This window comes from Scyliorhinus torazame, chromosome 23 (genome assembly GCF_047496885.1).
Source record: "Scyliorhinus torazame isolate Kashiwa2021f chromosome 23, sScyTor2.1, whole genome shotgun sequence".
Taxonomy (NCBI): domain Eukaryota; kingdom Metazoa; phylum Chordata; class Chondrichthyes; order Carcharhiniformes; family Scyliorhinidae; genus Scyliorhinus; species Scyliorhinus torazame.
The window spans coordinates 34,471,216-34,486,099 of record NC_092729.1 but is presented as its reverse complement, the minus strand read 5'-3'; positions in this window follow the sequence as shown (position 1 = coordinate 34,486,099).

Below are 14,884 nucleotides of genomic sequence, written 5' to 3'. Positions count from 1 at the left end.
TTTTAAAGCAGACCAAGGCAGGCCAGCAGCACGGTTAAATTCCCGTACCAGCCTCCCCGAACAGGCACCGGAATGTGGCGACTAGGGGCTTTTCACAGTAACTTCATTTGAAGCCTACTTGTGACAATAAGCGATTTTCTTTTCTTTTTTTTTCATTTCACATATAATTCATGTGTCTCTTGTGGGGTTCTCCCCACCTTTCAATTGGTCCATTTTTACAAAGCTTATTTATATTTGCCCTGTTCTGTACTCGCTCTGGCGCGATGGGGGTGGGTTTGGGAACTCCAACCACCTCAGTCAGGGGGAAAAAAAATCTGTTCAAGTGCAGGTCATAGGATGCACCGAATGAATAATCACACAAAGAGACCGACTTCAGGGTTAACCTTCTGCATCGGATGCATGATTAATGTCTGCCATTTTTACCATTGTCAATGAATCTCGAATTTCAGTCACCATTAACGTTGTCAGTGTTGGTTCAATTTATGCGTCAGTTAATCTTGTTGATATCTGTTGAGTTACAGTTACTCTTAATCTTGTCAATCAGATCTATATTTCTAGATGCAAAAGGGGTTGATGTATATTTAAAATGTGGAGCCGCTTTCCCCTCACTTTCTTTGATCAGTCGCTCTCAGTGAGACTGACTTTGTGATCAATAGTGAGTCACGTTCCTTCCCCATCAACCATAAATCCAGGCGTATTACAAACAACTGTCTCATCCCCCTTCAAATACCTCAGGAGTCTGGGATCAAAAGTCTTGCTCACTGATCAGTGCAGAGATTGTTATTATAATTAATATAGATCTCCAAATACCAACAAATAATAAAATATATTTTCATTTACATATTTTTACATTTAATAATACCGAAGTTCCAAGAATGAACGTGGTATTTTAAAAGTAACTGTGGAGAATCAGTTGTCAATTGAATCCATAACGTGGCGTGGGTTGCGAGAGGCGGCCATTTTGCAAAAATGGGTTGCCAGAAATATAATTTGAGAAACACTGCACTAAGTACAGAGAGTCTATGTAAACAGTGCACTACAGTAAACAGAATCTATGTAAAAAGTACAAGACTGTAAAGAGACTCTATGCAGACAGTGCCTACAGAAAACCAAGTATGTAAATCTACGGTCAGGAGAGTCGATGTAAACGGTATCCTACAGTAAATATCGTCGAAGGAAACAGTGCCCATCAGTGAAGAGGGCCTATATAAAGAGTTAACTGTAGTAAACAGAGTTCATGTAAGCAGTGTGCGAAATTAAACAGAGTCAACGTAAACTGTTTCCTGAAGTAAACATTCTGTCACAGTGACCCATCCAACTGGGTGATCCCTGCATGCGAGCTGGCCATTCATTCAGACTGTCCCCATCCACCTGTGTGATCCCTGCATGCGAGCTGACCATTCTATCACACTGTCCCCATCCACCTGGGTGATCACTGCATGCGAGCTGGCCATTCTATCTGACTGCCCCCATCCATCTGTGTGATCCCTGCATGCGAGCTGGCCATTCTATCTCACTGCCCCCATCCACCTGTGTGATCCCTACATGCGAGCTGGCCATTCTATCACACTGTCCCCTTCCACCTGGGTGATCCCTGCATGCGAGCTGGCCATTCTATCATACTGTCCACATCCACCTGGGTGATCCCTGCATTCGAGCTGGCCATTCTATCACTCCCCCATCCACCTGGGTGATCCCTGCATGCGAGCTGGCAATTCTATCACTCCCCCACCCACCTGGGTGATTCTTGCATGCGAGCTGGCCATTCTATCACACTGCCCCACCATCTTCCTGGTGTAGCCACCTGGGTAGGCCACTTCCCGACTTTAAAATGGAGATCCGCTAAGAATGCAGGGAAATGCAGTCAAACGCAGGAAAAACCAGCAGGTTCAACGTTTCATGTGTATCAGAACTTGCAGGAACCCAGACAGCACTGAAACTAATAATCAATCACAGATTGATGAGCGATCCCCGGGGACAATTGGAAACAGTTAAGAAAAACAAGGCCGAGCCAGACTCCTCGGTGCAAGCAAGAGCCAAGACAAAGGAAGGCCAACGGGCACTTAGGAATCGTCCAGCGATTAGGGAACAGCTCCAGTATTGGAGACATCGATCCAAGTGATCAGAACTCAGTCCAATCACTGGAAACTAGGTACGGGGTCCGCCCAAATGGGCGCGAAGCCCCTGGGGACTATAAAATAGAGTCCCCAAGTTCAATTCGTCCTTCTTAGCACGGTCTCTGAGCAGCTCGAAACAACCCTTGACCGTGACCTGCCTCGCAGCTACCCCAAACAAGTAAATCTCCAGTCAACGCACGCTACGAGATAGGCGCTCCTAGCTAGCAGTCTATACCAGCTTTGAAGCCTGCAGACTCAGAAAAGAATGAAAGGTCATTTGTTCCCCTGACCTGGTGGGCCAGTTCCAAAGCTAAGTATAGGCCTTTTAGTGTTAGAAATAGTCTAGTAAGTAGAGCTTTATGCATGAGTAGTGATTGAGTGAGTACAATAAATGTGTTTTGATTTGAAACTTAATAACTGGTGTATTGAGTTACTGATCAGTACTTGAACTTGAACCTCCTGGTGGTATGATAAAGATACCTGGCGACTCCAGTGCAAAGGTTATAGAAACAGAGCAAATTAAGTAAAGACACAACGAGCAACAAATTACGAACCAACCAAAAGTTACCAACATTTACTGGTGACATCTGACGTGACTCGACTTAGAAGTGGCCTAACCACTCCGAGAGAACCCAAAATTTGAATTGAGAATCCAATTAGGAACAGAATCAGTCACAAGTTTTCAAGCAGTTCTGATCAATCCTCATAATTCGGAAGCGTGTTAATGCATGCGTAACTAACAGGGATATAAGGTAAAACTGATAGATTTTGTTGTGAAAAAACTGTCGGGAGTTTGTATTCCGGAAAGTAGTGAATGGCGTACCCGTGTTTACAGCACCGCCTTAGTACACCTCGTTCCACATTTTAAAAGAGAGCTTTCAGACAGGAAAAATGGCAATGAAGGCAATGGAACGTCTCATGAACCCTCAAGAATTCGTGGTTGCAGCGACCAGCAGCAGAGTAGGTCAGTGTCCCGTTTGGGAAGTGGAGATTAGAAGGTACCTCAAAGGGAAGGGATGGCACCTTTGGAGCGACTTTTGTTCAAACGAGGAAACAGGTCCCGGGAGTATAGGACATACTCGGTGGGAGAACCTGAGCGAAATCCATAAGAAGAGCTTAGGGAAAGTTCGCGACCCGATGGCAATTGGGTCCTGTCTGGCACAATTGCGAGGCACAGAGGAGGTCGTTCGGACTCTCCGCAAAGAGACAGAAGAGAGACATCGAATGAGCAAGGTCGATGTTAGTGAGATCGAGAGAGAGAATGTAGAATTGAGAAGAAAGTTGGCAGCAAAGGACGGAGAGGTGGATGATGCCAAGTGGGAACACCAGTCATGTCTAGCGCATCTGAGCAGCTTCCAAACCCAATACGATAAGGCCTATCAGGCACGCAATGTGCAGTCCTAGTAAGAGAAGAGACAGAGAAACAGGTAGAGGCATTGCAAAGGCAGTGCAGCGATCTAAAAGCAGCGTTAAGAGCACACCATGCTGCCACCACGGAGCACAGACAAAGCTCAGTGGATCATGGAAAATGCCGGAAACAGATTGCGGAACTGTAGCCTTTGCTTTCAGTACAAAATGGGTTTCAAAGCACCTTTGGATCCCAATTAGATGAAGAAGACGTCCCTGATTGGCAAGAACTAAACGAAACCGCGCATCGATATGTACAGGGAACATGTGCGCAAGGAAAGCCCCAAAGGAGAAAAGCAGCCCAACCCCCCACAGAGCAGATAGATCAGGCACCCATGAATCCAGTAACTACCCACCGCACAGTCACATCGGACGGAGACGCGGAATTCCTTTACACCACCCCCTTAACCGTAACCCAATTACGGGTCGCGTGCGAAAGGATCACACCGTTCCTCCCCAACTCAGACTCCCACCACTTCTTTGCTAGAGTGAAGCAGCAGGCGACCATGTACGGCCTGGATGAGCTTGAGCAAGTGAAGCTCACAGTTTTAAGCTTAGACCCTTCTGTTGTAGCAGCCCTTCCCGACCCACAGAATGTAGAAGGAGGCACCCTTGCAGAGATGCACACGGCGATCCGAGACGCGATCGGTTACACCAGAGGTGACCCAGTAGAAGGCCTGAATAAGTGCAGGCAGAAGAAAACAGAACACCCCACAGCGTTTGCTGGACGCCTGTGGATCCATTTTACAGCCGTTTTCGGAAACGTAGACCGCGCCCATTTGTCCCCAGACATCATGGCCAAATGGACCCGCACCCTTATCTCCCATGCCACAGAGGCAGGACAAAATGCTTGTACTAATTTTGACCTCTCGGAAGAAGCTCACAACGAAAAGTGGGTTTTTAAAAGGTTGTCCCGCTCCTGGGAGCAATCTGTCCACTACAAACCCGCGATTAGAAAACCCCAAGAACAACAGGCAGAGGCAGATATTCAAGCAGTTAAAGCTCACCAGAACCCTGCATGGGTGAACGAAGGCACGAACTGCCCCCCCCCCCCCCCCCCCCCCACAGCCTCCCACAGAAACCACAGGAGTGTTACAACTGTGGGCAATTAGGTCACTTTGCACGAGAGTGCAATGTCCCACGAAAGCCACAGAGAGCCCAGCAGGCAGGCACTCTGAATAGAAACAGGACAAAGCCCATATATAGTGTAAGCACCCGTTCAGACCAGACAGACATGGACGGAACTGACTGACGGAGTTCGGGCTCCCCCACCTGGGTCTGCGACACCCTTTTGGATAGGTCCGGCCGACCTGTCATTGCAGCGAAAATACGGGGACAGCCTATCGAATTTCTCTGGGACACACAGCAAGGACACATCACAGCCCCTGTACCCATTCAAATTGGCAACATTACAACAAAACACCCCATAGTTTTGGTCGATCTGCCCCACACATCAGAACACATTTTGGGCGTCGATTTCATGAACTCCCACAACCTGTCATTTGACCCAGTAAATCAATGCGTCTGGAAAATGACAACGTCAGCAAGAACCCCCGCAACGCTCACAGTAGGTGAGTATGCTAATAAGATTAGCGCAGTCGGCGATTTTTGGTTTGACCCGACCACGATTAGCACAGACAAACAGGTTAGGGCAGTTTTCCAGAAAAACAGGACCGCATTTGCAAGTCATAAACATGACTGTGGCAGGATGGCTGGTTCGGTTCCAATAACAGGACCTGACCCTAGACCCCAGAAGCAATATGGATTTCCCCACGAGGCAGAGGGAGAAATCTCAATAGTTATTGAAAGTTTATTCGAACAAGATCAGTAGCCTCTACTAATAATGCCCCGGATACGTAACCAGCGCCCTGGTTCCTGTCAGCACCCTGGACCCCGCCAGACGCAACCACCTACCTTCCACAAGATCAGACCTCTCCCATCGGATCCCAGGATCATCCAGCCACTGCTGTCGACCGAGGAAGCGAGGGAAATGCGGCGGTTTGCAGGTGAGACTTAAGCAACGCTGTTTCAAGAACCCTCTCCCCAAAATACTCCTGCCAAATGTCCAAGCGATCGAAAACAAGCTGGATGAAAAATGAAAAAAAATGAAACGATGAACTTAACGCTAGACATACCGCTCAGAGGGAAGTAAGAGACTGCTGTGTGCTCTGTTTCAAAGAGACGTGGCTCAACCCCCGTCTCACCGGACTGTGCCATACAACTTGAAGTCTTCTCAATTCCCCAGGTGGACCGCACCACGTCATCAGGCAAAACAAAGGGTGAAGGGGTTTGCCTCCTGATCTACTCCTCATGGTGCTTGCATGTGGCGACCCTGGCGACCTACTACCCGAACCTGGAATACCTGACCATGAAGTGCCACGTGAGTTCACTTCAGCCATTATCACAACGGTCTACATCCCACCCCAGGCAGAAGCGAAGAAGGCGTCGGACGAAATGTACACAGTTCCAAACAACTACGAAACAGAACAGCTGGAGGCTTTATGCATCGGAGCCGGGGACTTCAACAAGGCCAACCTCAAGAGCGTACTGCCAAAATTCCACCAGCACATCTCCTGTCCCACCAGGGGCGACCACACTCTTGACCACTGCTACTCAAAAATCCAGGGCGCCTACCGTTCCATCCCCCGACAGCACATTGGGAAATCAGACCATAAGACGGTTCTCCTTCTCCCGGCATACAAGCAGAAACCCAAACGAGAGAATCCAGCTAGGAAGGTTGTGCAGTGCTGGTCCGAGGAAACAGAATAACTCCGACGTGACTGCTTAGAGACAGAGGACTGGTCCATATTTCAGAACACTGTGACCAACGTAAGTGAATATGCCACCACCGTCACAGACTTCATCAGCAAATGTGTGGAAGACTGCATGCGAAAAAAACAGTACGTACGTTCCCTAACTGGAAACCATGGCTTATTCGCGTGATTAACTCCCCACTGAAGGACAAGTGTGAGGCGTTCAAGTCAGGTAACCCTGACCTATACAAGAAATCCAGGTATGACCTTCACAAAGCCATTCTAGATACCAAGAGAGAATAGCAGACCAAGTTAGTGTCACAGAAGAGCGTTACAGATATTCGGAGGTTGTGGCAAGGCCGAAACAACGTAACGGGCTACAAAGCGAAGCCGAACAGTATCTCTGGCAGCAGCACACCCCTCCCCAATGAACTCAATGCATTCTATGCTTGTTTCAAACTGGAAACCATCGATCCTCTGTCGAGTTGTGTGCAGAAACCCATAACACACCCATAGCCACCTTCACAGCTTCCGAGGTCAGATCGGCCTTCCTGAAAGTGAGCCATCGGAAGACTGCGGAGTCAGACGGGATCCCTGGTCGTGCACTCAGTGCCTGCACGGACCAGCTGGCAGATGTGTTCGTGGACATCTTTAGCCTGTTCCTACTCTGCTCTGAGATCCCACCTGCTTCAAGAAGACCACCATCATACCAGTGCCAGAAAAGAACCAGGCAACGTCCCTCAATGACTACCGCCTGGTGGCCCTCACTTCAGTCATAATGAAGTGCTTTGAGAGGTTGGTCATGAAGTCCATCACCAGCATACTCCCAGAACGCGTTGATCCACTGAAATTCGCCTACCGCCACAACCGGTCCACAGCAGAGGCCATCTCCATGGTCCAACACTCATTCGTCGAGCATCTCGACAACAAGGACTCCTATGTCAGACTCCTATTTATTGACTACAGCTGCGCCTTCAACACCATAACCAGCCAAGCTCACATCAAAGCTCCAGAACCTAGGACTTGGCTGTCCACTCTGCAACTGTATCCTCGACTTTCTGACCCACAGGCCACAATCAGTAAGAATAAACAACACCTCCTCCACAATGGTACTCAATACCGGATCCCCACAAGTCTGTGTACTTAGCCGCTTACTATACTCGCTGTGCACACACGACTGCGTGGCTAAATTTGGTTCTAACTCCATCTACAGGTTTTTAACAATACAACCAAAGTGGGCCAGATCTCGAACAATGACGTGTCATAATACAGGAGGGAGATTGAGAACCTAGTGGAGTGGTGCAGCAACAACCATTTATTCCTCAATGCGAGCAAAACTAAAGAGCTGGTCATTGACTTCAGAAAGCAAAGTACTGTACACACCGCTATCAGCATCAAGAGGGCCGATGTGGAGATGGTTCGCAGTTTCAAATTCCTAGGGATGCACATCTCCAAAAATCTGTCCTGGTCCACCCACGCCGACGCTACCATCAAGAAAGCACAAGAGCGCCTCGACTTCCTGAGGAAACAAAGGAAATTCAGCATGTCCTCAATAACCCATCCCAACTTTTACAGATGCACCATAGAAAGCATCCTTTCTGGCTGCATCGCAGCCTGGTATGGCAACTGCTCGGCCCAAGACCTCAAGAAACTTCAGAGAGTCGTGAACACAGCCCAGTACATCACACAAACCTGCCTCCCATCCATTGACTCCATCTACAACTCCCGCTGCCTGGGGAAAGCGGGTAGCATAATCAAAGACCCCTCTCACCCGGCTTACTCGCTCTTCCAACGTCTTCCATCGGGCAGAAGATGCAAACTCTGAGAATACACACGAACAGATTCAAAAATAGCTTGCAACCCGCTGTTACCAGACTCCTAAATAAACTTCTTATGGACTGACCTGATTAACACTATACCCTGTATGCTTCATCCGATGCCGGTGTCTATGTATCTACATTGTGTACCTGGTGTTGCCCTATTAAGCATTTTCTTTTTCTTTTCTTTTCTTTTGATGTATGTAATAACCTGGTGAGCTGTTGGCAGAAAAATAACTTTCACTGTCGCTTGTTACACGTGACAATAAACTAATCCAATCCAATCCAGTATGTACTGCAGCAGTTCAAGAAGACAGCTCACAACCATCTTCTCAAGGAAAATGAGGGATGGGCAATAAATGCTGGCCTAGCCGGGGACACCCACAACCTAATAACAATTATTACAAAAAGCAGGAATATAATGCTGGATCTGCATAAAATGCTGGTTCGGCCACAGCTGGAATTGTGTGTACAGTTCTGGTCACCACATTACTGGAAGGACAGACTTTCTCTGCAGAGAGTAGAGATAAAATCTACAAAAATGTTGCCAGGGCGTGAAAACTGCAGCTCTGAGGACATATCTGAAAGGCTTGGGTTGTCTGCCTTAGAAGAGAGGGAGCTGGGGAGTGCCGTATTGAGGGGGATAAAATGATGATGAGACGAGCCAGGACAGGAAAGACCTGTTTCTTCTCGCTGAGGGCTCAATTACCAGGGTACACTGATGTCAGGTGATTTATCGAACGATGAGAGGGGACACGAGGAAAAACCTTTCACCCAGAGGATAATGGCCGTCTGGAATGAAATGCCTGAATTAATAGCTGAGGCTGAAAGGCTCAACTCAATTGCAAGGTACCTGGATCTGCACCTGAAGTGCTGTAACCTGTAAGGCCACAGGTCAGGTGCTGGAAAGTGGGATTAAAATGAGTGGCTATGTTATATTCCTTTTCTTGGCCAGTTCAGACATTACGGGCTGAATGACCTCTTTCTGAGCTGTAACCTTTCTATCAGTGAATGAAAGAACAGCAATACTTTTCTGTATATAAGTGCTTTCAACAACCATCAGACATCTCAAAGCACTTTACAGCCGGTCGGTGAAGTACTTCTGGTTGATGCTGTAATGTAAGAAACACATCAGCTAATTAGCAAACTCCCACAAACAACAAGGTGATAATTACCAGATAATCTGTTTCTTTGTGATGTTGATTGACGAATAAATATTAATCGGGATTCCCCCTCTTCAAAATAGTTTGGTGGGATATTCAACTTTCACCCAAGCAGGAAAATGGTGCTTCGGTTAAACTCACGTCCAAAAGAAAGCATCTCTGACAGTGCAGCACTCCCTCTGCAGTGTCACCCTTGATTTTTGTGCTCAAGACGTGGAGTGGTGTTTGAACCCAGGGAATACCTGGGAAGGGTATTAGAGGGAAGGGTACTTCTAATTGAAGCACAGCTAATATTCTTCATCTTTTAAAGAGACAACCATGTTGGTCTGGATCATCCACACAGAATAGAAACATCAGCATCTGTTGAGTGAGGTTGGCCCATTAATTTGCTCAAAAGATCCAGCAACTTGTGCAATGAGCTTTATCACATAAGATATATAATATAAGCTTGGTCTCATTCCTGTTTAGTAATGTGTCCACGGTGTTTATCAAGAAGTTACATTTCAATGAACATTGTTGTGAAGACGAGAGAACAGTTGAAAAACAATAACCAGAACATCGGTACGTTCGGAACAGGTTGAGACGATTTATCCCCTCATGACTGACCTCTACCTCAATTTCTGTTGCATATATTTACTCCATATCTCTTCATACCGTCACCTGAAAGAAATCTATCGATCTCAGTCTTAAAATCTCCCTCAGTGTTACCCAGAATCCACATTATGAACTAAACAAATGAGTAAGTAAAATACCGATGAAGAAATTTTGTTTCATGGTTGCAGCTTGCAGTGCCTTTATGAAGGCTAAAACCTTTACTTCTGTTGGTTAGATATTAGTTGACAAATCCGAATGTAACTGTTAATTCCTCCCTCCAAATCTAACTCTTGTCCACATACTGCCTCCCAAGAGACTCTGATTTTATTGCAAAACCTCAACAAGATAGGCTTGGGTGGCATGGTAGCCACAGTGGTTAGCACTGTTGCGTCACAGCGCCAGGGTCACAGATTCGATTCCCGCTTGGGTCACTGTCTGTGTGGAGTCTGCACGTTCTCCCCGTGTCTGCGTGGGTTTCCACCGGGTGCACAAAGAATAAGGTACAAAGAATAATACAGCACAGGAACAGGCCCACCGACCCTCCAAGCCTGCACCGACCACGTGTCCTACCTTGACCAACCATCTGTTCTTTACCCCATCTGTCCATGTGTCTATCCAGATAAGCCTTAAACGTCGCTAACATATCTGCCTCAACCACCTCACTTGGCAGTGCATTCCAGGCCGCCACCCTCTGTGTAAAAAAGCTCCACCGGAAGTCTCCACTGAACATATCTCCCCTCACCTTGATCTTGTGTCATCATAGAAATTACAGTGCAGAAGGAGGCCATTTGGCCCATCGAGTCTGCACTGGCTCTTGGAAAGAGCACCCTACCCAAGGTCAACACCTCCACCCTATCCCCATAACCCAGTAACCCCACCCAACACGAAGGGCATTTTTGGGTACTAAGGGCAATTTATCATGGCAAATCCACCTAACCTGCACATCTTTGGACTGTGGGAGGAAACAGGAGCACCCGGACGAAACCCACGCACACACGGTGAGGATATGCAGACTCCGCACAGACAGTGACACAAGCCGGAATCGAACCTGGGACCCTGGAGCTGTGAAGCAATTGTGCTACCCACAATACTACAGTGCTGCCCGTCTCCCTTTGTAATTGTCATTTCCGCCCTGGGAAAAAGCCTCCAATTGTTCACACTACTTCTAGTCCTAAGCATTTTATAAACTCTCAAGTCGCCCCTCAGCCTGTGTCTCTCCAGGGAGAAAAAACACACTTTATTCAATCTCTCCTCATAGCTAATACCCTCCATACCAGGAAACTTCCTGGTAAACCTTTCCTGTACTCTCTGCAGCCACCACATCCGTCTGGTAGTGCGGTGACCAGAATTGGACACAGTATTCCAAATGCGGCCTAACCAACGTTCTATATACTTGTGACAAAGTTTCGACAAAAAATCTTACCATCCGATTTGTAATGGTCCCACCGCCCCCAGAACCGTTTCCAATGTCCCAGAAATCTGAACCCTTCCCTCCTGCACCATCTCTCAAGCCACGTATTCATTCTGACTATTCTTGAATTTCTACTCTGACTGTCTCGTGGCACTGGCAACAATCCTGAGATTACTACTTTTGAGGTCCTACGTTTTATCTTATCTCCTAACTCGCTAAATTCGGATTGTAGGACCTAATCCCGTTTTTTTTAACCTGTATCGTTGGTGCCTATATGCATCACGACAACTGGCTGTTCTGTATGTCCTGCAGCCGATCTGAGGCATCCCTGACCCGTGCACCCGGGAGGCAACATACCATTCGGGAGTCTCGTTTTCGACCACAGAAAAGCCTGTCCACACCCCTTACGATTGAATCCCCTATGATTATAGCCCTGACAGCCTTTTTCCCGCCTTTCAGTGCAGCAGGGCCAGCCACGGTGCCATGAGCCTGGCTACTACTGCCTTCTCCTCGTGAGTCATCTCCCCCAACAGTCAGCATGGCTTTGTGAAGGGTAGGTCATGCCTCACAAAACTTATCGAGTTCTTTGAGAAGGTGACTGAACAGGTAGATGAGGGTAGAGCAGTTGATGTGGTGTATATGGATTTCAGTAAAGCGTTTGATAAGGTTCCCCACTGTAGGCTATTGCAGAAAATACGGAGGCTGGGGATTGAGGGTGATTTAGAGATGTGGATCAGAAATTGGCTAGCTGAAAGAAGACAGAGGGTGGTGGTTGATGGGAAATGTTCAGAATGGAGTTCAGTTACAAGTGGCGTACCACAAGGATCTGTTCTGGGACCGTTGCTGTTTGTCATTTTTATCAATGACCTAGAGGAAGGCGCAGAAGGGTGGGTGAGTAAATTTGCAGACACCACTAAAGCCGGTTGTGTTGTCGACAGTGTGGTAGGATGTAGCAGGTTACTGAGGGATATAGATAAGCTGCAGAGCTGGGCTGAGAGGTGGCAAATGGAGTTTAATGTAGAGAAGTGTGAGGTGATTCACTTTGGACGGAATAACAGGAATGCGGAATATTTGGCTAATGGTAAAGTTCTTGGAAGTGTGGATGAGCAGAGGGATCTAGGTATCCATGTACATAGATCCCTGAAAGTTGCCACCCAGGTTGATAGGGTTGTGAAGAAGGCCTATGGAGTGTTGGCCTTTATTGGTAGAGGGATTGAGTTCCGGAGTCAGGAGGTCATGTTGCAGCTGTACAGAACTCTGGTACGGCCGCATTTGGAGTATTGCGTACAGTTCTGGTCACCGCATTATAGGAAGGACGTGGAGGCTTTGGAGCGGGTGCAGAGGAGATTTACCAGGATGTTGCCTGGTATGGAGGGAAAATCATATGAGGAAAGGCTGATGGACTTGAGGTTGTTTTCGTTGGAGAGAAGAAGGTTAAGAGGGGACTTAATAGAGGCATTCAAAATGATCAGGGGGTTGGATAGGGTGGACAGTGAGAGCCTTCTCCCGCGGATGGAAATGGCTGACACGAGGGGACCAGCTTTAAACTGAGGGGTAATAGTTATAGGACAGAGGTCAGAGGTAGGTTATTTACGCAAAGAGTATTGAGGCCGTGGAATGCCCTACCTGCAACAGTAGTGAACTCGCCAACATTGAGGGCATTTAAGAGTTTATTGGATGAACATATGGATGATAATGGCATAGTGTAGGTTAGATGGTTTTTGTTTCGGTGCAACATCGTGGGCCGAAGGGCCTGTACTGCGCTGTATCGTTCTGTGTCTATGTCTAACAGTATCCAAAACGGTATACCTGTTTTCGAGGGAGATGACCACGGGACACCTGCACTGCCTTCCTGCTCTTTCTCTGCCTTTTGGTGACCCATTCACTATCTCCCTCACCAATCCTAATCTGCGGCATGACCAACTCACTGAACGTGCTATCCACGACCTCCTCAGTATCGCGGATGTTCCAAAGTGAGCCCATCCGCAGCTCCAGAGCCGTCATGCGGTCTAACAGGAGTTGCAGCTCGACACACTTCCCGCGCATGAAGGAGTCAGGGGAATCATCCGCGGCCCTGAACTCCCACATTGAGCACGAGGACCATAACACGGGTCTGGGTTCTCCTGCCATTTTTACACTTTACCTTAACTGATTACAAATATAATATCAAATAATGAATAAGTGAAAGGAATAATAATTTTACTTACCAATCACAATACTTACCAGCACGCGAAGAGTTAAATTTCTCCCAGCTACTGCAAATTGGAGCACTTTCCTTCCCAGCCAATCACGTCTCTGCTTTGCTGTGATGTCACTCATAAAGTAAGTTTTTTAAGATTTAAAGAGGAAAACTTACGTTCCCGACAGAACCCTGGCCACTGACCCCGCCGAAAATCGAAGGCCACTTACCGGCAGCTGTGTACCCGCCGCTCTCCTCGCGCTCTTTTATCCTGTGTCCCCGCCGCTCTCCTAGCGCTAACCCACGGATAACCTCACGATGCTCCACTTCTCCAGCTTCCACCCTAAACACATTAAAGAAGCCATCCCCTATGGACAAGCGCTCCGTATACACAGGATCTGCGCAGACGAGGAGGAGCGTAACAGACATCTACAGACGTTGAAAGATGCCCTCGTATGAACGGGATATGGCACTCGACTCATCGATCGACAGTTCCAACGCGCCACAGCGAAAAACCGCACCGACCTCCTCAGAAGACAAACATAGGACACAACCGACAGAATACCCTTCGTCGTCCAGGACTTTCCCGGAGAAGATAAACTATGTCATCTTCTTCACAGCCTTCAACACGTCATTGATGACGATGAACTTCTTGCCAAGGTCATCCCCACACCCCCACTACTTGCCTTCAACCAACCGGGCAACCCCAAACAAACCATTGTTTGCAGCAAACTACCCAGTCTTCAGAACAGTGACCACGACACCACATAACCCTGCAATGGCAATCTCTGCAAGACGTGCTAGATCATCGACATGGATACCACTATTACACGTGAGAACACCATCCACCAGGTACGCGGTACATACTCGTGCGACTCGGCCAACCTTGTCTACCTCATACGCTGCAGGATAGGATGTCCCGAAGCGTGGTACATTGGCGAGACCATGTAGACGCTGCGACAACGAATGAACGGACATCGCGCAACAATCACCAGGCAGGAATGTTCCCTTCCAGTTGTGGAACACTTCAGCAGACAAGGGCATTCAGCCTCTGATCTCCGGGTAAGCGTTCTCCAAGGCGGCCTTCAGGACCCGCGACAACGCAGAATCGCCGAGCAGAAACTTATAGCCAAGTTCCGCACACATGAGTGCGGCCTCAACCGGGACCTGGGATTCATGTCACATTACATTCATCCCCCATCTGGCCTGCGAAATCCTACCAACTGTCCTGGCTTGATACAATTCACACCTCTTTAACCTGGGGTTACCCCATCTCTGGATCTGTAAAGATTTAATCACCTGCTAATGGTCGCATTCCAAGCATTGTTTGGCATCTTTGAATTTGTCTGTATATATCATTCTGGAACATACCTCTTCATTCACCTGAGGAAGGAGCAGCGCTCCGAAAGCTAGTGACATTGAAACAAACGTGTTGGACTTTAA